Source organism: Watersipora subatra, chromosome 11, assembly GCF_963576615.1.
Source record: "Watersipora subatra chromosome 11, tzWatSuba1.1, whole genome shotgun sequence".
Lineage (NCBI taxonomy): Eukaryota > Metazoa > Bryozoa > Gymnolaemata > Cheilostomatida > Watersiporidae > Watersipora > Watersipora subatra.
In genome coordinates, this window is record NC_088718.1 from 12,605,562 (window position 1) to 12,626,392 (window position 20,831).

Here is a 20,831-nt window from a genome sequence, read left to right on the forward strand (position 1 = left end):
ATAACTTTGCTGCTGCATTTCCGCGTCAAAACCCTTCTGGCAAGCGTGATCAATTAAAGCGCGACACTTTTTGTAGTCGAAGGATGTACTCTACTCGTGTATAACGAAAACTGTTGCAGCGTCCGATCTCAACATAAAAATAACATATTCTCACTTTTAATCCGAAGAAATCTCTTTTAAAGGAAGTTTGTTACCTTTTCTCGACATAAAGTGACGCGCTATCGTAGATCTTATTAGTTTACCGGCTATCTAATGTCTACGCGTGTAAAGACAGGTGAGTAGTAAGCGCCGTTCTTTGGCTTGTTCTTCTCATCTACGAGTTCGAAAGAAAACAGCCCTACATAGAAAGCTTTTACTTACGCGAACAGGTGTGTTAAAAAGATGTTCACGTCGAACCAAATAAAGCGATGCTTTAGAAATGGTGTAATAGCCTCCAAACGAGTACGCTCGCGTTCGACCGCCGCGCGAGTAGCTTCAACTCCTAACGAAACAATCGTAGTACGTCTACTATATACACGTGTAAATTAGGATTCGTTTGCTCTCTCAACATCTGAAAGAGCGGTTAATCGCGCTGCAACGAAACATTCATGCGTACCATGTAAACTAGGATTCGTTCGCTCTCTCAATATTTGAAAGAGCGGTCAATCGCGCTGCCGGTTATTCGTCCAGCTCGCTCATTAGCTATGAAAAGCTATCGAGTTACTTCGAACGCATAGCTTAAAACTTTGCCATTGCGTAACGAATATTCCCGGCTCAAACGAATCGTTGATATTGTGCAAATTAGGAGTCGTGTGTACTCTCATACTTCGACGGCGTGGTTGTTCGCGCTCGATAATATTCGACTCGTTCACTCATTGGCTAAACGCATAGCGTTCAAGATCTCGCCGATTCGTACGAAGGTTGCAGGCTCGTTACCGCCGCTTCACGCGCTTTAGATTATTTCGTCAGCATTTTGAAAACTACGGTAAATATTTTCCTTTTAAATAATTATAATCGCGTGGAAATGACCTTACGCGAAAGTAGGCTTTTCGCTAGAGATAATTCCGCAAAGATAAAAACTGATGGAGCAACCTTAGCTACGCGCTGGCCCGCGCTCATCACCGAACTTAGTTGCCGTCGTAACGTAGATTCCACGTTCCGGTTTGTAATTCGTTTCGAAACTTTTTGACACAATTTACCTTTTAGACTTTTACGCATCCGCGAGTACGGTTTTGTTTCATCACGATCGAAGACGATCGCTCGAGTTTACATTACGAGAATGCGTATTTTGCGGCGAAAGGCCGAGTCGAGTTTCGTTTAGTTATTTATTTTAGCTTTTAGGTAAACTCGTAACGCCGACATACGAGTTGCGCAATTAAAAGGAAATCTTAACGCGAGTTTCTTGAGCTATTACGCCGCGCAAAATGAAAACGAATCGAAATTATATCCTCTTTAAAATACACGGGTAGCAGCGGCGCATGGCTGGTGAAGATGAGGAGATTGAAGCTAGCCGGATAGCATCAAGTACTAATAATATTCATATTATCCAGTTTCGGCTAAAACCTTTGAATGGAAATGATTTTTTATTTTATATCAAAAGATAGAGCGAATTAAAAGACTTTTAAATGGAAATGATTTTTTATTTTATATCAAAAGATAGAGCGAATTAAAAGACTTTTAAATGGAAATGATTTTTTGTTTTAAATCAAGAGATAGAGCGAATTAAAAGACTTTTAAATGGAAATGATTTTTTATTTTACATCAAGAGATAGAGCGAATTAAAAGACTTTCAAGCGGAAATGATTTTTTATTTTACATCAAGAGATAGAGCGAATTAAAAGACTTTTAAATGGAAATGATTTTTTATTTTACATCAAGAGATAGAGCGAGTTAAAAGACTTTCAAGCGGAAATGATTTTTTATTTTACATCAAGAGATAGAGCGAATTAAAAGACTTTCAAGCGGAAATGATTTTTTATTCTATATCAAGAGATAGAGTGAATTAAAGAAGCTTGAAAATTCTAAATTAGTATAATTTTGATAAAAACTAAAGGTCTACAGCACCCGGTATTCCCAGGCGGTCACCCATCCAAGTACTAACCGGGCTCGACGTTGCTTAGCTTCAGTGATCGGACGAGAACTGGCGTTTTCAACGTGATATGGCCGTAGACATTTAGTAAGCTTCAACAGACGCTAATGAGAAACGTGGCAATAATCAGCGAACGCCCATTGGACAATATAGTCACGGCTTGGTGAGCATTATTATAACTCTGCGTTAATAGCGTGTCTCGAAGAGCGCATCAGTGTCTACGGCCATATCACGTTGAAAACGCCAGTTCTCGTCCGATCACTGAAGCTAAGCAACGTCGAGCCCGGTTAGTACTTGGATGGGTGACCGCCTGGGAATACCGGGTGCTGTAGACTTTTTATTTATTTTTACATCTTGCTATCTTCATCGCGATCTTCGCGCTATCTTCATCTACATGTACATGTACATGTACATGTACATGTTCATGTACATGAACATGTACTACGTATGCGTTATATATATATACATATACTATGTACTATGTACTATGTACTATGTACTACGTACGTGTAGTGTGTAACAGTATATATAACTTTGCTGCTGCATTTCCGCGTCAAAACCCTTCTGGCAAGCGTGATCAATTAAAGCGCGACACTTTTTGTAGTCGAAGGATGTACTCTACTCGTGTATAACGAAAACTGTTGCAGCGTCCGATCTCAACATAAAAATAACATATTCTCACTTTTAATCCGAAGAAATCTCTTTTAAAGGAAGTTTGTTACTTTTTCTCGACATAAAGTGACGCGCTATCGTAGATCTTATTAGTTTACCGGCTATCTAATGTCTACGCGTGTAAAGACAGGTGAGTAGTAAGCGCCGTTCTTTGGCTTGTTCTTCTCATCTACGAGTTTGAAAGAAAACAGCCCTACATAGAAAGCTTTTACTTACGCGAACAGGTGTGTTAAAAAGATGTTCACGTCGAACCAAATAAAGCGATGCTTTAGAAATGGTGTAATAGCCTCCAAACGAGTACGCTCGCGTTCGACCGCCGCGCGAGTAGCTTCAACTCCTAACGAAACAATCGTAGTATGTCTACTATATACACGTGTAAATTAGGATTCGTTTGCTCTCTCAACATCTGAAAGAGCGGTTAATCGCGCTGCAACGAAACATTCATGCGTACCATGTAAACTAGGATTCGTTCGCTCTCTCAATATTTGAAAGAGCGGTCAATCGCGCTGCCGGTTATTCGTCCAGCTTGCTCATTAGCTATGAAAAGCTATCGAGTTACTTCGAACGCATAGCTTAAAACTTTGCCATTGCGTAACGAATATTCCCGGCTCAAACGAATCGTTGATATTGTGCAAATTAGGAGTCGTGTGTACTCTCATACTTCGACGGCGTAGTTGTTCGCGCTCGATAATATTCGACTCGTTCACTCATTGGCTAAACGCATAGCGTTCAAGATCTCGCCGATTCGTACGAAGGTTGCAGGCTCGTTACCGCCGCTTCACGCGCTTTAGATTATTTCGTCAGCATTTTGAAAACTACGGTAAATATTTTCCTTTTAAATAATTATAATCGCGTGGAAATGACCTTACGCGAAAGTAGGCTTTTCGCTAGAGATAATTCCGCAAAGATAAAAACTGATGGAGCAACCTTAGCTACGCGCTGGCCCGCGCTCATCACCGAACTTAGTTGCCGTCGTAACGTAGATTCCACGTTCCGGTTTGTAATTCGTTTCGAAACTTTTTGACACAATTTACCTTTTAGACTTTTACGCATCCGCGAGTACGGTTTTGTTTCATCACGACCGAAGACGATCGCTCGAGTTTACATTACGAGAATGCGTATTTTGCGGCGAAAGGCCGAGTCGAGTTTCGTTTAGTTATTTATTTTAGCTTTTAGGTAAACTCGTAACGCCGACATACGAGTTGCGCAATTAAAAGGAAATCTTAACGCGAGTTTCTTGAGCTATTACGCCGCGCAAAATGAAAACGAATCGAAATTATATCCTCTTTAAAATACACGGGTAGCAGCGGCGCATGGCTGGTGAAGATGAGGAGATTGAAGCTAGCCGGATAGCATCAAGTACTAATAATATTCATATTATCCAGTTTCGGCTAAAACCTTTGAATGGAAATGATTTTTTATTTTATATCAAAAGATAGAGCGAATTAAAAGACTTTTAAATGGAAATGATTTTTTATTTTATATCAAAAGATAGAGCGAATTAAAAGACTTTTAAATGGAAATGATTTTTTATTTTATATCAAAAGATAGAGCGAATTAAAAGACTTTTAAATGGAAATGATTTTTTGTTTTAAATCAAGAGATAGAGCGAATTAAAAGACTTTTAAATGGAAATGATTTTTTATTTTACATCAAGAGATAGAGCGAGTTAAAAGACTTTCAAGCGGAAATGATTTTTTATTTTACATCAAGAGATAGAGCGAATTAAAAGACTTTCAAGCGGAAATGATTTTTTATTCTATATCAAGAGATAGAGTGAATTAAAGAAGCTTGAAAATTCTAAATTAGTATAATTTTGATAAAAACTAAAGGTCTACAGCACCCGGTATTCCCAGGCGGTCACCCATCCAAGTACTAACCGGGCTCGACGTTGCTTAGCTTCAGTGATCGGACGAGAACTGGCGTTTTCAACGTGATATGGCCGTAGACATTTAGCAAGCTTCAACAGACGCTAATGAGAAACGTGGCAATAATCAGCGAACGCCCATTGGACAATATAGTCACGGCTTGGTGAGCATTATTATAACTCTGCGTTAATAGCGTGTCTCGAAAAGCGCATCAGTGTCTACGGCCATATCACGTTGAAAACGCCAGTTCTCGTCCGATCACTGAAGCTAAGCAACGTCGAGCCCGGTTAGTACTTGGATGGGTGACCGCCTGGGAATACCGGGTGCTGTAGACTTTTTATTTATTTTTACATCTTGCTATCTTCATCGCGATCTTCGCGCTATCTTCATCTACATGTACATGTACATGTTCATGTACATGAACATGTACTACGTATGCGTTATATATATATACATATACTATGTACTATGTACTATGTACTATGTACTACGTACGTGTAGTGTGTAACAGTATATATAACTTTGCTGCTGCATTTCCGCGTCAAAACCCTTCTGGCAAGCGTGATCAATTAAAGCGCGACACTTTTTGTAGTCGAAGGATGTACTCTACTCGTGTATAACGAAAACTGTTGCAGCGTCCGATCTCAACATAAAAATAACATATTCTCACTTTTAATCCGAAGAAATCTCTTTTAAAGGAAGTTTGTTACTTTTTCTCGACATAAAGTGACGCGCTATCGTAGATCTTATTAGTTTACCGGCTATCTAATGTCTACGCGTGTTAAGACAGGTGAGTAGTAAGCGCCGTTCTTTGGCTTGTTCTTCTCATCTACGAGTTCGAAAGAAAACAGCCCTACATAGAAAGCTTTTACTTACGCGAACAGGTGTGTTAAAAAGATGTTCACGTCGAACCAAATAAAGCGATGCTTTAGAAATGGTGTAATAGCCTCCAAACGAGTACGCTCGCGTTCGACCGCCGCGCGAGTAGCTTCAACTCCTAACGAAACAATCGTAGTACGTCTACTATATACACGTGTAAATTAGGATTCGTTTGCTCTCTTAACATCTGAAAGAGCGGTTAATCGCGCTGCAACGAAACATTCATGCGTACCATGTAAACTAGGATTCGTTCGCTCTCTCAATATTTGAAAGAGCGGTCAATCGCGCTGCCGGTTATTCGTCCAGCTCGCTCATTAGCTATGAAAAGCTATCGAGTTACTTCGAACGCATAGCTTAAAACTTTGCCATTGCGTAACGAATATTCCCGGCTCAAACGAATCGTTGATATTGTGCAAATTAGGAGTCGTGTGTACTCTCATACTTCGACGGCGTAGTTGTTCGCGCTCGATAATATTCGACTCGTTCACTCATTGGCTAAACGCATAGCGTTCAAGATCTCGCCGATTCGTACGAAGGTTGCAGGCTCGTTACCGCCGCTTCACGCGCTTTAGATTATTTCGTCAGCATTTTGAAAACTACGGTAAATATTTTCCTTTTAAATAATTATAATCGCGTGGAAATGACCTTACGCGAAAGTAGGCTTTTCGCTAGAGATAATTCCGCAAAGATAAAAACTGATGGAGCAACCTTAGCTACGCGCTGGCCCGCGCTCATCACCGAACTTAGTTGCCGTCGTAACGTAGATTCCACGTTCCGGTTTGTAAATCGTTTCGAAACTTTTTGACACAATTTACCTTTTAGACTTTTACGCATCCGCGAGTACGGTTTTGTTTCATCACGATCGAAGACGATCGCTCGAGTTTACATTACGAGAATGCGTATTTTGCGGCGAAAGGCCGAGTCGAGTTTCGTTTAGTTATTTATTTTAGCTTTTAGGTAAACTCGTAACGCCGACATACGAGTTGCGCAATTAAAAGGAAATCTTAACGCGAGTTTCTTGAGCTATTACGCCGCGCAAAATGAAAACGAATCGAAATTATATCCTCTTTAAAATACACGGGTAGCAGCGGCGCATGGCTGGTGAAGATGAGGAGATTGAAGCTAGCCGGATAGCATCAAGTACTAATAATATTCATATTATCCAGTTTCGGCTAAAACCTTTGAATGGAAATGATTTTTTATTTTATATCAAAAGATAGAGCGAATTAAAAGACTTTTAAATGGAAATGATTTTTTATTTTATATCAAAAGATAGAGCGAATTAAAAGACTTTTAAATGGAAATGATTTTTTATTTTATATCAAAAGATAGAGCGAATTAAAAGACTTTTAAATGGAAATGATTTTTTATTTTACATCAAGAGATAGAGCGAGTTAAAAGACTTTCAAGCGGAAATGATTTTTTATTTTACATCAAGAGATAGAGCGAATTAAAAGACTTTCAAGCGGAAATGATTTTTTATTCTATATCAAGAGATAGAGTGAATTAAAGAAGCTTGAAAATTCTAAATTAGTATAATTTTGATAAAAACTAAAGGTCTACAGCACCCGGTATTCCCAGGCGGTCACCCATCCAAGTACTAACCGGGCTCGACGTTGCTTAGCTTCAGTGATCGGACGAGAACTGGCGTTTTCAACGTGATATGGCCGTAGACATTTAGCAAGCTTCAACAGACGCTAATGAGAAACGTGGCAATAATCAGCGAACGCCCATTGGACAATATAGTCACGGCTTGGTGAGCATTATTATAACTCTGCGTTAATAGCGTGTCTCGAAAAGCGCATCAGTGTCTACGGCCATATCACGTTGAAAACGCCAGTTCTCGTCCGATCACTGAAGCTAAGCAACGTCGAGCCCGGTTAGTACTTGGATGGGTGACCGCCTGGGAATACCGGGTGCTGTAGACTTTTTATTTATTTTTACATCTTGCTATCTTCATCGCGATCTTCGCGCTATCTTCATCTACATGTACATGTACATGTTCATGTACATGAACATGTACTACGTATGCGTTATATATATATACATATACTATGTACTATGTACTATGTACTATGTACTACGTACGTGTAGTGTGTAACAGTATATATAACTTTGCTGCTGCATTTCCGCGTCAAAACCCTTCTGGCAAGCGTGATCAATTAAAGCGCGACACTTTTTGTAGTCGAAGGATGTACTCTACTCGTGTATAACGAAAACTGTTGCAGCGTCCGATCTCAACATAAAAATAACATATTCTCACTTTTAATCCGAAGAAATCTCTTTTAAAGGAAGTTTGTTACTTTTTCTCGACATAAAGTGACGCGCTATCGTAGATCTTATTAGTTTACCGGCTATCTAATGTCTACGCGTGTAAAGACAGGTGAGTAGTAAGCGCCGTTCTTTGGCTTGTTCTTCTCATCTACGAGTTCGAAAGAAAACAGCCCTACATAGAAAGCTTTTACTTACGCGAACAGGTGTGTTAAAAAGATGTTCACGTCGAACCAAATAAAGCGATGCTTTAGAAATGGTGTAATAGCCTCCAAACGAGTACGCTCGCGTTCGACCGCCGCGCGAGTAGCTTCAACTCCTAACGAAACAATCGTAGTACGTCTACTATATACACGTGTAAATTAGGATTCGTTTGCTCTCTTAACATCTGAAAGAGCGGTTAATCGCGCTGCAATGAAACATTCATGCGTACCATGTAAACTAGGATTCGTTCGCTCTCTCAATATTTGAAAGAGCGGTCAATCGCGCTGCCGGTTATTCGTCCAGCTCGCTCATTAGCTATGAAAAGCTATCGAGTTACTTCGAACGCATAGCTTAAAACTTTGCCATTGCGTAACGAATATTCCCGGCTCAAACGAATCGTTGATATTGTGCAAATTAGGAGTCGTGTGTACTCTCATACTTCGACGGCGTGGTTGTTCGCGCTCGATAATATTCGACTCGTTCACTCATTGGCTAAACGCATAGCGTTCAAGATCTCGCCGATTCGTACGAAGGTTGCAGGCTCGTTACCGCCGCCTCACGCGCTTTAGATTATTTCGTCAGCATTTTGAAAACTACGGTAAATATTTTCCTTTTAAATAATTATAATCGCGTGGAAATGACCTTACGCGAAAGTAGGCTTTTCGCTAGAGATAATTCCGCAAAGATAAAAACTGATGGAGCAACCTTAGCTACGCGCTGGCCCGCGCTCATCACCGAACTTAGTTGCCGTCGTAACGTAGATTCCACGTTCCGGTTTGTAATTCGTTTCGAAACTTTTTGACACAATTTACCTTTTAGACTTTTACGCATCCGCGAGTACGGTTTTGTTTCATCACGATCGAAGACGATCGCTCGAGTTTACATTACGAGAATGCGTATTTTGCGGCGAAAGGCCGAGTCGAGTTTCGTTTAGTTATTTATTTTAGCTTTTAGGTAAACTCGTAACGCCGACATACGAGTTGCGCAATTAAAAGGAAATCTTAACACGAGTTTCTTGAGCTATTACGCCGCGCAAAATGAAAACGAATCGAAATTATATCCTCTTTAAAATACACGGGTAGCAGCGGCGCATGGCTGGTGAAGATGAGGAGATTGAAGCTAGCCGGATAGCATCAAGTACTAATAATATTCATATTATCCAGTTTCGGCTAAAACCTTTGAATGGAAATGATTTTTTATTTTATATCAAAAGATAGAGCGAATTAAAAGACTTTTAAATGGAAATGATTTTTTATTTTATATCAAAAGATAGAGCGAATTAAAAGACTTTTAAATGGAAATGATTTTTTATTTTATATCAAAAGATAGAGCGAATTAAAAGACTTTTAAATGGAAATGATTTTTTGTTTTAAATCAAGAGATAGAGCGAATTGAAAGACTTTTAAATGGAAATGATTTTTTATTTTACATCAAGAGATAGAGCGAGTTAAAAGACTTTCAAGCGGAAATGATTTTTTATTTTACATCAAGAGATAGAGCGAATTAAAAGACTTTCAAGCGGAAATGATTTTTTATTCTATATCAAGAGATAGAGTGAATTAAAGAAGCTTGAAAATTCTAAATTAGTATAATTTTGATAAAAACTAAAGGTCTACAGCACCCGATATTCCCAGGCGGTCACCCATCCAAGTACTAACCGGGCTCGACGTTGCTTAGCTTCAGTGATCGGACGAGAACTGGCGTTTTCAACGTGATATGGCCGTAGACATTTAGTAAGCTTCAACAGACGCTAATGAGAAACATGGCAATAATCAGCGAACGCCCATTGGACAATATAGTCACGGCTTGGTGAGCATTATTATAACTCTGCGTTAATAGCGTGTCTCGAAGAGCGCATCAGTGTCTACGGCCATATCACGTTGAAAACGCCAGTTCTCGTCCGATCACTGAAGCTAAGCAACGTCGAGCCCGGTTAGTACTTGGATGGGTGACCGCCTGGGAATACCGGGTGCTGTAGACTTTTTATTTATTTTTACATCTTGCTATCTTCATCGCGATCTTCGCGCTATCTTCATCTACATGTACATGTACATGTACATGTACATGTTCATGTACATGAACATGTACTACGTATGCGTTATATATATATACATATACTATGTACTATGTACTATGTACTACGTACGTGTAGTGTGTAACAGTATATATAACTTTGCTGCTGCATTTCCGCGTCAAAACCCTTCTGGCAAGCGTGATCAATTAAAGCGCGACACTTTTTGTAGTCGAAGGATGTACTCTACTCGTGTATAACGAAAACTGTTGCAGCGTCCGATCTCAACATAAAAATAACATATTCTCACTTTTAATCCGAAGAAATCTCTTTTAAAGGAAGTTTGTTACCTTTTCTCGACGTAAAGTGACGCGCTATCGTAGATCTTATTAGTTTACCGGCTATCTAATGTCTACGCGTGTAAAGACAGGTGAGTAGTAAGCGCCGTTCTTTGGCTTGTTCTTCTCATCTACGAGTTCGAAAGAAAACAGCCCTACATAGAAAGCTTTTACTTACGCGAACAGGTGTGTTAAAAAGATGTTCACGTCGAACCAAATAAAGCGATGCTTTAGAAATGGTGTAATAGCCTCCAAACGAGTACGCTCGCGTTCGACCGCCGCGCGAGTAGCTTCAACTCCTAACGAAACAATCGTAGTACGTCTACTATATACACGTGTAAATTAGGATTCGTTTGCTCTCTCAACATCTGAAAGAGCGGTTAATCGCGCTGCAACGAAACATTCATGCGTACCATGTAAACTAGGATTCGTTCGCTCTCTCAATATTTGAAAGAGCGGTCAATCGCGCTGCCGGTTATTCGTCCAGCTCGCTCATTAGCTATGAAAAGCTATCGAGTTACTTCGAACGCATAGCTTAAAACTTTGCCATTGCGTAACGAATATTCCCGGCTCAAACGAATCGTTGATATTGTGCAAATTAGGAGTCGTGTGTACTCTCATACTTCGACGGCGTGGTTGTTCGCGCTCGATAATATTCGACTCGTTCACTCATTGGCTAAACGCATAGCGTTCAAGATCTCGCCGATTCGTACGAAGGTTGCAGGCTCGTTACCGCCGCTTCACGCGCTTTAGATTATTTCGTCAGCATTTTGAAAACTACGGTAAATATTTTCCTTTTAAATAATTATAATCGCGTGGAAATGACCTTACGCGAAAGTAGGCTTTTCGCTAGAGATAATTCCGCAAAGATAAAAACTGATGGAGCAACCTTAGCTACGCGCTGGCCCGCGCTCATCACCGAACTTAGTTGCCGTCGTAACGTAGATTCCACGTTCCGGTTTGTAATTCGTTTCGAAACTTTTTGACACAATTTACCTTTTAGACTTTTACGCATCCGCGAGTACGGTTTTGTTTCATCACGATCGAAGACGATCGCTCGAGTTTACATTACGAGAATGCGTATTTTGCGGCGAAAGGCCGAGTCGAGTTTCGTTTAGTTATTTATTTTAGCTTTTAGGTAAACTCGTAACGCCGACATACGAGTTGCGCAATTAAAAGGAAATCTTAACGCGAGTTTCTTGAGCTATTACGCCGCGCAAAATGAAAACGAATCGAAATTATATCCTCTTTAAAATACACGGGTAGCAGCGGCGCATGGCTGGTGAAGATGAGGAGATTGAAGCTAGCCGGATAGCATCAAGTACTAATAATATTCATATTATCCAGTTTCGGCTAAAACCTTTGAATGGAAATGATTTTTTATTTTATATCAAAAGATAGAGCGAATTAAAAGACTTTTAAATGGAAATGATTTTTTATTTTATATCAAAAGATAGAGCGAATTAAAAGACTTTTAAATGGAAATGATTTTTTGTTTTAAATCAAGAGATAGAGCGACTTAAAAGACTTTTAAATGGAAATGATTTTTTATTTTACATCAAGAGATAGAGCGAATTAAAAGACTTTCAAGCGGAAATGATTTTTTATTTTACATCAAGAGATAGAGCGAATTAAAAGACTTTTAAATGGAAATGATTTTTTATTTTACATCAAGAGATAGAGCGAGTTAAAAGACTTTCAAGCGGAAATGATTTTTTATTTTACATCAAGAGATAGAGCGAATTAAAAGACTTTCAAGCGGAAATGATTTTTTATTCTATATCAAGAGATAGAGTGAATTAAAGAAGCTTGAAAATTCTAAATTAGTATAATTTTGATAAAAACTAAAGGTCTACAGCACCCGGTATTCCCAGGCGGTCACCCATCCAAGTACTAACCGGGCTCGACGTTGCTTAGCTTCAGTGATCGGACGAGAACTGGCGTTTTCAACGTGATATGGCCGTAGACATTTAGTAAGCTTCAACAGACGCTAATGAGAAACATGGCAATAATCAGCGAACGCCCATTGGACAATATAGTCACGGCTTGGTGAGCATTATTATAACTCTGCGTTAATAGCGTGTCTCGAAGAGCGCATCAGTGTCTACGGCCATATCACGTTGAAAACGCCAGTTCTCGTCCGATCACTGAAGCTAAGCAACGTCGAGCCCGGTTAGTACTTGGATGGGTGACCGCCTGGGAATACCGGGTGCTGTAGACTTTTTATTTATTTTTACATCTTGCTATCTTCATCGCGATCTTCGCGCTATCTTCATCTACATGTACATGTACATGTACATGTACATGTTCATGTACATGAACATGTACTACGTATGCGTTATATATATATACATATACTATGTACTATGTACTATGTACTATGTACTACGTACGTGTAGTGTGTAACAGTATATATAACTTTGCTGCTGCATTTCCGCGTCAAAACCCTTCTGGCAAGCGTGATCAATTAAAGCGCGACACTTTTTGTAGTCGAAGGATGTACTCTACTCGTGTATAACGAAAACTGTTGCAGCGTCCGATCTCAACATAAAAATAACATATTCTCACTTTTAATCCGAAGAAATCTCTTTTAAAGGAAGTTTGTTACTTTTTCTCGACATAAAGTGACGCGCTATCGTAGATCTTATTAGTTTACCGGCTATCTAATGTCTACGCGTGTAAAGACAGGTGAGTAGTAAGCGCCGTTCTTTGGCTTGTTCTTCTCATCTACGAGTTCGAAAGAAAACAGCCCTACATAGAAAGCTTTTACTTACGCGAACAGGTGTGTTAAAAAGATGTTCACGTCGAACCAAATAAAGCGATGCTTTAGAAATGGTGTAATAGCCTCCAAACGAGTACGCTCGCGTTCGACCGCCGCGCGAGTAGCTTCAACTCCTAACGAAACAATCGTAGTACGTCTACTATATACACGTGTAAATTAGGATTCGTTTGCTCTCTTAACATCTGAAAGAGCGGTTAATCGCGCTGCAACGAAACATTCATGCGTACCATGTAAACTAGGATTCGTTCGCTCTCTCAATATTTGAAAGAGCGGTCAATCGCGCTGCCGGTTATTCGTCCAGCTCGCTCATTAGCTATGAAAAGCTATCGAGTTACTTCGAACGCATAGCTTAAAACTTTGCCATTGCGTAACGAATATTCCCGGCTTAAACGAATCGTTGATATTGTGCAAATTAGGAGTCGTGTGTACTCTCATACTTCGACGGCGTGGTTGTTCGCGCTCGATAATATTCGACTCGTTCACTCATTGGCTAAACGCATAGCGTTCAAGATCTCGCCGATTCGTACGAAGGTTGCAGGCTCGTTACCGCCGCTTCACGCGCTTTAGATTATTTCGTCAGCATTTTGAAAACTACGGTAAATATTTTCCTTTTAAATAATTATAATCGCGTGGAAATGACCTTACGCGAAAGTAGGCTTTTCGCTAGAGATAATTCCGCAAAGATAAAAACTGATGGAGCAACCTTAGCTACGCGCTGGCCCGCGCTCATCACCGAACTTAGTTGCCGTCGTAACGTAGATTCCACGTTCCGGTTTGTAATTCGTTTCGAAACTTTTTGACACAATTTACCTTTTAGACTTTTACGCATCCGCGAGTACGGTTTTGTTTCATCACGATCGAAGACGATCGCTCGAGTTTACATTACGAGAATGCGTATTTTGCGGCGAAAGGCCGAGTCGAGTTTCGTTTAGTTATTTATTTTAGCTTTTAGGTAAACTCGTAACGCCGACATACGAGTTGCGCAATTAAAAGGAAATCTTAACGCGAGTTTCTTGAGCTATTACGCCGCGCAAAATGAAAACGAATCGAAATTATATCCTCTTTAAAATACACGGGTAGCAGCGGCGCATGGCTGGTGAAGATGAGGAGATTGAAGCTAGCCGGATAGCATCAAGTACTAATAATATTCATATTATCCAGTTTCGGCTAAAACCTTTGAATGGAAATGATTTTTTATTTTATATCAAAAGATAGAGCGAATTAAAAGACTTTTAAATGGAAATGATTTTTTATTTTTTAAATCAAAAGATAGAGCGAATTAAAAGACTTTTAAATGGAAATGATTTTTTATTTTCTATCAAAAGATAGAGCGAATTAAAAGACTTTTAAATGGAAATGATTTTTTGTTTTAAATCAAGAGATAGAGCGAATTAAAAGACTTTTAAATGGAAATGATTTTTTATTTTACATCAAGAGATAGAGCGAGTTAAAAGACTTTCAAGCGGAAATTATTTTTTATTTTACATCAAGAGATAGAGCGAATTAAAAGACTTTCAAGCGGAAATGATTTTTTATTCTATATCAAGAGATAGAGTGAATTAAAGAAGCTTGAAAATTCTAAATTAGTATAATTTTGATAAAAACTAAAGGTCTACAGCACCCGGTATTCCCAGGCGGTCACCCATCCAAGTACTAACCGGGCTCGACATTGCTTAGCTTCAGTGATCGGACGAGAACTGGCGTTTTCAACGTGATATGGCCGTAGACATTTAGTAAGCTTCAACAGACGCTAATGAGAAACGTGGCAATAATCAGCGAACGCCCATTGGACAATATAGTCACGGCTTGGTGAGCATTATTATAACTCTGCGTTAATAGCGTGTCTCGAAGAGCGCAACAGTGTCTACGGCCATATCACGTTGAAAACGCCAGTTCTCGTCCGATCACTGAAGCTAAGCAACGTCGAGCCCGGTTAGTACTTGGATGGGTGACCGCCTGGGAATACCGGGTGCTGTAGACTTTTTATTTATTTTTACATCTTGCTATCTTCATCGCGATCTTCGCGCTATCTTCATCTACATGTACATGTACATGTACATGTTCATGTACATGAACATGTACATGTACATGTACATGTTCATGTACATGTTCATGTACATGAACATGTACTACGTATGCGTTATATATATATACATATACTATGTACTATGTACTATGTACTACGTACGTGTAGTGTGTAACAGTATATATAACTTTGCTGCTGCATTTCCGCGTCAAAACCCTTCTGGCAAGCGTGATCAATTAAAGCGCGACACTTTTTGTAGTCGAAGGATGTACTCTACTCGTGTATAACGAAAACTGTTGCAGCGTCCGATCTCAACATAAAAATAACATATTCTCACTTTTAATCCGAAGAAATCTCTTTTAAAGGAAGTTTGTTACCTTTTCTCGACATAAAGTGACGCGCTATCGTAGATCTTATTAGTTTACCGGCTATCTAATGTCTACGCGTGTAAAGACAGGTGAGTAGTAAGCGCCGTTCTTTGGCTTGTTCTTCTCATCTACGAGTTCGAAAGAAAACAGCCCTACATAGAAAGCTTTTACTTACGCGAACAGGTGTGTTAAAAAGATGTTCACGTCGAACCAAATAAAGCGATGCTTTAGAAATGGTGTAATAGCCTCCAAACGAGTACGCTCGCGTTCGACCGCCGCGCGAGTAGCTTCAACTCCTAACGAAACAATCGTAGTACGTCTACTATATACACGTGTAAATTAGGATTCGTTTGCTCTCTCAACATCTGAAAGAGCGGTTAATCGCGCTGCAACGAAACATTCATGCGTACCATGTAAACTAGGATTCGTTCGCTCTCTCAATATTTGAAAGAGCGGTCAATCGCGCTGCCGGTTATTCGTCCAGCTCGCTCATTAGCTATGAAAAGCTATCGAGTTACTTCGAACGCATAGCTTAAAACTTTGCCATTGCGTAACGAATATTCCCGGCTCAAACGAATCGTTGATATTGTGCAAATTAGGAGTCGTGTGTACTCTCATACTTCGACGGCGTGGTTGTTCGCGCTCGATAATATTCGACTCGTTCACTCATTGGCTAAACGCATAGCGTTCAAGATCTCGCCGATTCGTACGAAGGTTGCAGGCTCGTTACCGCCGCTTCACGCGCTTTAGATTATTTCGTCAGCATTTTGAAAACTACGGTAAATATTTTCCTTTTAAATAATTATAATCGCGTGGAAATGACCTTACGCGAAAGTAGGCTTTTCGCTAGAGATAATTCCGCAAAGATAAAAACTGATGGAGCAACCTTAGCTACGCGCTGGCCCGCGCTCATCACCGAACTTAGTTGCCGTCGTAACGTAGATTCCACGTTCCGGTTTGTAATTCGTTTCGAAACTTTTTGACACAATTTACCTTTTAGACTTTTACGCATCCGCGAGTACGGTTTTGTTTCATCACGATCGAAGACGATCGCTCGAGTTTACATTACGAGAATGCGTATTTTGCGGCGAAAGGCCGAGTCGAGTTTCGTTTAGTTATTTATTTTAGCTTTTAGGTAAACTCGTAACGCCGACATACGAGTTGCGCAATTAAAAGGAAATCTTAACGCGAGTTTCTTGAGCTATTACGCCGCGCAAAATGAAAACGAATCGAAATTATATCCTCTTTAAAATACACGGGTAGCAGCGGCGCATGGCTGGTGAAGATGAGGAGATTGAAGCTAGCCGGATAGCATCAAGTACTAATAATATTCATATTATCCAGTTTCGGCTAAAACCTTTGAATGGAAATGATTTTTTATTTTATATCAAAAGATAGAGCGAATTAAAAGACTTTTAAATGGAAATGATTTTTTATTTTATATCAAAAGATAGAGCGAATTAAAAGACTTTTAAATGGAAATGATTTTTTGTTTTAAATCAAGAGATAGAGCGAATTAAAAGACTTTTAAATGGAAATGATTTTTTATTTTACATCAAGAGATAGAGCGAATTAAAAGACTTTCAAGCGGAAATGATTTTTTATTTTACATCAAGAGATAGAGCGAATTAAAAGACTTTTAAATGGAAATGATTTTTTATTTTACATCAAGAGATAGAGCGAGTTAAAAGACTTTCAAGCGGAAATGATTTTTTATTTTACATCAAGAGATAGAGCGAATTAAAAGACTTTCAAGCGGAAATGATTTTTTATTCTGTATCAAGAGATAGAGTGAATTAAAGAAGCTTGAAAATTCTAAATTAGTATAATTTTGATAAAAACTAAAGGTCTACAGCACCCGGTATTCCCAGGCGGTCACCCATCCAAGTACTAACCGGGCTCGACGTTGCTTAGCTTCAGTGATCGGACGAGAACTGGCGTTTTCAACGTGATATGGCCGTAGACATTTAGTAAGCTTCAACAGACGCTAATGAGAAACGTGGCAATAATCAGCGAACGCCCATTGGACAATATAGTCACGGCTTGGTGAGCATTATTATAACTCTGCGTTAATAGCGTGTCTCGAAGAGCGCATCAGTGTCTACGGCCATATCACGTTGAAAACGCCAGTTCTCGTCCGATCACTGAAGCTAAGCAACGTCGAGCCCGGTTAGTACTTGGATGGGTGACCGCCTGGGAATACCGGGTGCTGTAGACTTTTTATTTATTTTTACATCTTGCTATCTTCATCGCGATCTTCGCGCTATCTTCATCTACATGTACATGTACATGTACATGTACATGTTCATGTACATGAACATGTACTACGTATGCGTTATATATATATACATATACTATGTACTATGTACTATGTACTATGTACTACGTACGTGTAGTGTGTAACAGTATATATAACTTTGCTGCTGCATTTCCGCGTCAAAACCCTTCTGGCAAGCGTGATCAATTAAAGCGCGACACTTTTTGTAGTCGAAGGATGTACTCTACTCGTGTATAACGAAAACTGTTGCAGCGTCCGATCTCAACATAAAAATAACATATTCTCACTTTTAATCCGAAGAAATCTCTTTTAAAGGAAGTTTGTTACTTTTTCTCGACATAAAGTGACGCGCTATCGTAGATCTTATTAGTTTACCGGCTATCTAATGTCTACGCGTGTAAAGACAGGTGAGTAGTAAGCGCCGTTCTTTGGCTTGTTCTTCTCATCTACGAGTTTGAAAGAAAACAGCCCTACATAGAAAGCTTTTACTTACGCGAACAGGTGTGTTAAAAAGATGTTCACGTCGAACCAAATAAAGCGATGCTTTAGAAATGGTGTAATAGCCTCCAAACGAGTACGCTCGCGTTCGACCGCCGCGCGAGTAGCTTCAACTCCTAACGAAACAATCGTAGTATGTCTACTATATACACGTGTAAATTAGGATTCGTTTGCTCTCTCAACATCTGAAAGAGCGGTTAATCGCGCTGCAACGAAACATTCATGCGTACCATGTAAACTAGGATTCGTTCGCTCTCTCAATATTTGAAAGAGCGGTCAATCGCGCTGCCGGTTATTCGTCCAGCTTGCTCATTAGCTATGAAAAGCTATCGAGTTACTTCGAACGCATAGCTTAAAACTTTGCCATTGCGTAACGAATATTCCCGGCTCAAACGAATCGTTGATATTGTGCAAATTAGGAGTCGTGTGTACTCTCATACTTCGACGGCGTAGTTGTTCGCGCTCGATAATATTCGACTCGTTCACTCATTGGCTAAACGCATAGCGTTCAAGATCTCGCCGATTCGTACGAAGGTTGCAGGCTCGTTACCGCCGCTTCACGCGCTTTAGATTATTTCGTCAGCATTTTGAAAACTACGGTAAATATTTTCCTTTTAAATAATTATAATCGCGTGGAAATGACCTTACGCGAAAGTAGGCTTTTCGCTAGAGATAATTCCGCAAAGATAAAAACTGATGGAGCAACCTTAGCTACGCGCTGGCCCGCGCTCATCACCGAACTTAGTTGCCGTCGTAACGTAGATTCCACGTTCCGGTTTGTAATTCGTTTCGAAACTTTTTGACACAATTTACCTTTTAGACTTTTACGCATCCGCGAGTACGGTTTTGTTTCATCACGACCGAAGACGATCGCTCGAGTTTACATTACGAGAATGCGTATTTTGCGGCGAAAGGCCGAGTCGAGTTTCGTTTAGTTATTTATTTTAGCTTTTAGGTAAACTCGTAACGCCGACATACGAGTTGCGCAATTAAAAGGAAATCTTAACGCGAGTTTCTTGAGCTATTACGCCGCGCAAAATGAAAACGAATCGAAATTATATCCTCTTTAAAATACACGGGTAGCAGCGGCGCATGGCTGGTGAAGATGAGGAGATTGAAGCTAGCCGGATAGCATCAAGTACTAATAATATTCATATTATCCAGTTTCGGCTAAAACCTTTGAATGGAAATGATTTTTTATTTTATATCAAAAGATAGAGCGAATTAAAAGACTTTTAAATGGAAATGATTTTTTATTTTATATCAAAAGATAGAGCGAATTAAAAGACTTTTAAATGGAAATGATTTTTTATTTTATATCAAAAGATAGAGCGAATTAAAAGACTTTTAAATGGAAATGATTTTTTGTTTTAAATCAAGAGATAGAGCGAATTAAAAGACTTTTAAATGGAAATGATTTTTTATTTTACATCAAGAGATAGAGCGAGTTAAAAGACTTTCAAGCGGAAATGATTTTTTATTTTACATCAAGAGATAGAGTGAATTAAAGAAGCTTGAAAATTCTAAATTAGTATAATTTTGATAAAAACTATACTAATTTTGATAAAAACCGGGGTCTACAGCACCCGGTATTCCCAGGCGGTCACCCATCCAAGTACTAACCGGGCTCGACGTTGCTTAGCTTCAGTGATCGGACGAGAACTGGCGTTTTCAACGTGATATGGCCGTAGACATTTAGCAAGCTTCAACAGACGCTAATGAGAAACGTGGCAATAATCAGCGAACGCCCATTGGACAATATAGTCACGGCTTGGTGAGCATTATTATAACTCTGCGTTAATAGCGTGTCTCGAAAAGCGCATCAGTGTCTACGGCCATATCACGTTGAAAACGCCAGTTCTCGTCCGATCACTGAAGCTAAGCAACGTCGAGCCCGGTTAGTACTTGGATGGGTGACCGCCTGGGAATACCGGGTGCTGTAGACTTTTTATTTATTTTTACATCTTGCTATCTTCATCGCGATCTTCGCGCTATCTTCATCTACATGTACATGTACATGTTCATGTACATGAACATGTACTACGTATGCGTTATATATATATACATATACTATGTACTATGTACTATGTACTATGTACTACGTACGTGTAGTGTGTAACAGTATATATAACTTTGCTGCTGCATTTCCGCGTCAAAACCCTTCTGGCAAGCGTGATCAATTAAAGCGCGACACTTTTTGTAGTCGAAGGATGTACTCTACTCGTGTATAACGAAAACTGTTGCAGCGTCCGATCTCAACATAAAAATAACATATTCTCACTTTTAATCCGAAGAAATCTCTTTTAAAGGAAGTTTGTTACTTTTTCTCGACATAAAGTGACGCGCTATCGTAGATCTTATTAGTTTACCGGCTATCTAATGTCTACGCGTGTAAAGACAGGTGAGTAGTAAGCGCCGTTCTTTGGCTTGTTCTTCTCATCTACGAGTTCGAAAGAAAACAGCCCTACATAGAAAGCTTTTACTTACGCGAACAGGTGTGTTAAAAAGATGTTCACGTCGAACCAAATAAAGCGATGCTTTAGAAATGGTGTAATAGCCTCCAAACGA

General features: G+C 39.6%; 16 non-coding genes across 16 annotated transcripts; 8 read left to right on the plus strand and 8 right to left on the minus strand.

Moving 5' to 3' along the window:
• Positions 1-2,031: 2,031 nt before the first annotated feature.
• On the minus strand, positions 2,032-2,150 carry LOC137409334 (5S ribosomal RNA). Its single transcript, XR_010980559.1, has one exon. It is a non-coding gene; the product is annotated as a 5S ribosomal RNA (ribosomal RNA).
• A 134-nt stretch (positions 2,151-2,284) lies between these two features.
• Positions 2,285-2,403, plus strand: LOC137409707 (5S ribosomal RNA). The gene has a single exon (XR_010980915.1). It is a non-coding gene; the product is annotated as a 5S ribosomal RNA (ribosomal RNA).
• Positions 2,404-4,571: 2,168 nt separating this feature from the next.
• On the minus strand, positions 4,572-4,690 carry LOC137409335 (5S ribosomal RNA). Its single transcript, XR_010980560.1, has one exon. It is a non-coding gene; the product is annotated as a 5S ribosomal RNA (ribosomal RNA).
• A 134-nt stretch (positions 4,691-4,824) lies between these two features.
• LOC137409708 (5S ribosomal RNA) lies at positions 4,825-4,943 on the plus strand. Its single transcript, XR_010980916.1, has one exon. It is a non-coding gene; the product is annotated as a 5S ribosomal RNA (ribosomal RNA).
• Positions 4,944-7,043: 2,100 nt separating this feature from the next.
• Positions 7,044-7,162, minus strand: LOC137409336 (5S ribosomal RNA). The gene has a single exon (XR_010980561.1). It is a non-coding gene; the product is annotated as a 5S ribosomal RNA (ribosomal RNA).
• Positions 7,163-7,296: 134 nt separating this feature from the next.
• On the plus strand, positions 7,297-7,415 carry LOC137409709 (5S ribosomal RNA). The gene has a single exon (XR_010980917.1). It is a non-coding gene; the product is annotated as a 5S ribosomal RNA (ribosomal RNA).
• A 2,156-nt stretch (positions 7,416-9,571) lies between these two features.
• LOC137409070 (5S ribosomal RNA) lies at positions 9,572-9,690 on the minus strand. Its single transcript, XR_010980316.1, has one exon. It is a non-coding gene; the product is annotated as a 5S ribosomal RNA (ribosomal RNA).
• Positions 9,691-9,824: 134 nt separating this feature from the next.
• LOC137409710 (5S ribosomal RNA) lies at positions 9,825-9,943 on the plus strand. The gene has a single exon (XR_010980918.1). It is a non-coding gene; the product is annotated as a 5S ribosomal RNA (ribosomal RNA).
• Positions 9,944-12,160: 2,217 nt separating this feature from the next.
• Positions 12,161-12,279, minus strand: LOC137409337 (5S ribosomal RNA). The gene has a single exon (XR_010980562.1). It is a non-coding gene; the product is annotated as a 5S ribosomal RNA (ribosomal RNA).
• A 134-nt stretch (positions 12,280-12,413) lies between these two features.
• LOC137409711 (5S ribosomal RNA) lies at positions 12,414-12,532 on the plus strand. Its single transcript, XR_010980919.1, has one exon. It is a non-coding gene; the product is annotated as a 5S ribosomal RNA (ribosomal RNA).
• Positions 12,533-14,702: 2,170 nt separating this feature from the next.
• LOC137409081 (5S ribosomal RNA) lies at positions 14,703-14,821 on the minus strand. The gene has a single exon (XR_010980326.1). It is a non-coding gene; the product is annotated as a 5S ribosomal RNA (ribosomal RNA).
• A 134-nt stretch (positions 14,822-14,955) lies between these two features.
• On the plus strand, positions 14,956-15,074 carry LOC137409712 (5S ribosomal RNA). Its single transcript, XR_010980920.1, has one exon. It is a non-coding gene; the product is annotated as a 5S ribosomal RNA (ribosomal RNA).
• A 2,259-nt stretch (positions 15,075-17,333) lies between these two features.
• On the minus strand, positions 17,334-17,452 carry LOC137409338 (5S ribosomal RNA). Its single transcript, XR_010980563.1, has one exon. It is a non-coding gene; the product is annotated as a 5S ribosomal RNA (ribosomal RNA).
• A 134-nt stretch (positions 17,453-17,586) lies between these two features.
• On the plus strand, positions 17,587-17,705 carry LOC137409713 (5S ribosomal RNA). The gene has a single exon (XR_010980921.1). It is a non-coding gene; the product is annotated as a 5S ribosomal RNA (ribosomal RNA).
• Positions 17,706-19,837: 2,132 nt separating this feature from the next.
• On the minus strand, positions 19,838-19,956 carry LOC137409339 (5S ribosomal RNA). The gene has a single exon (XR_010980564.1). It is a non-coding gene; the product is annotated as a 5S ribosomal RNA (ribosomal RNA).
• A 134-nt stretch (positions 19,957-20,090) lies between these two features.
• Positions 20,091-20,209, plus strand: LOC137409714 (5S ribosomal RNA). Its single transcript, XR_010980922.1, has one exon. It is a non-coding gene; the product is annotated as a 5S ribosomal RNA (ribosomal RNA).
• Positions 20,210-20,831: the final 622 nt, after the last annotated feature.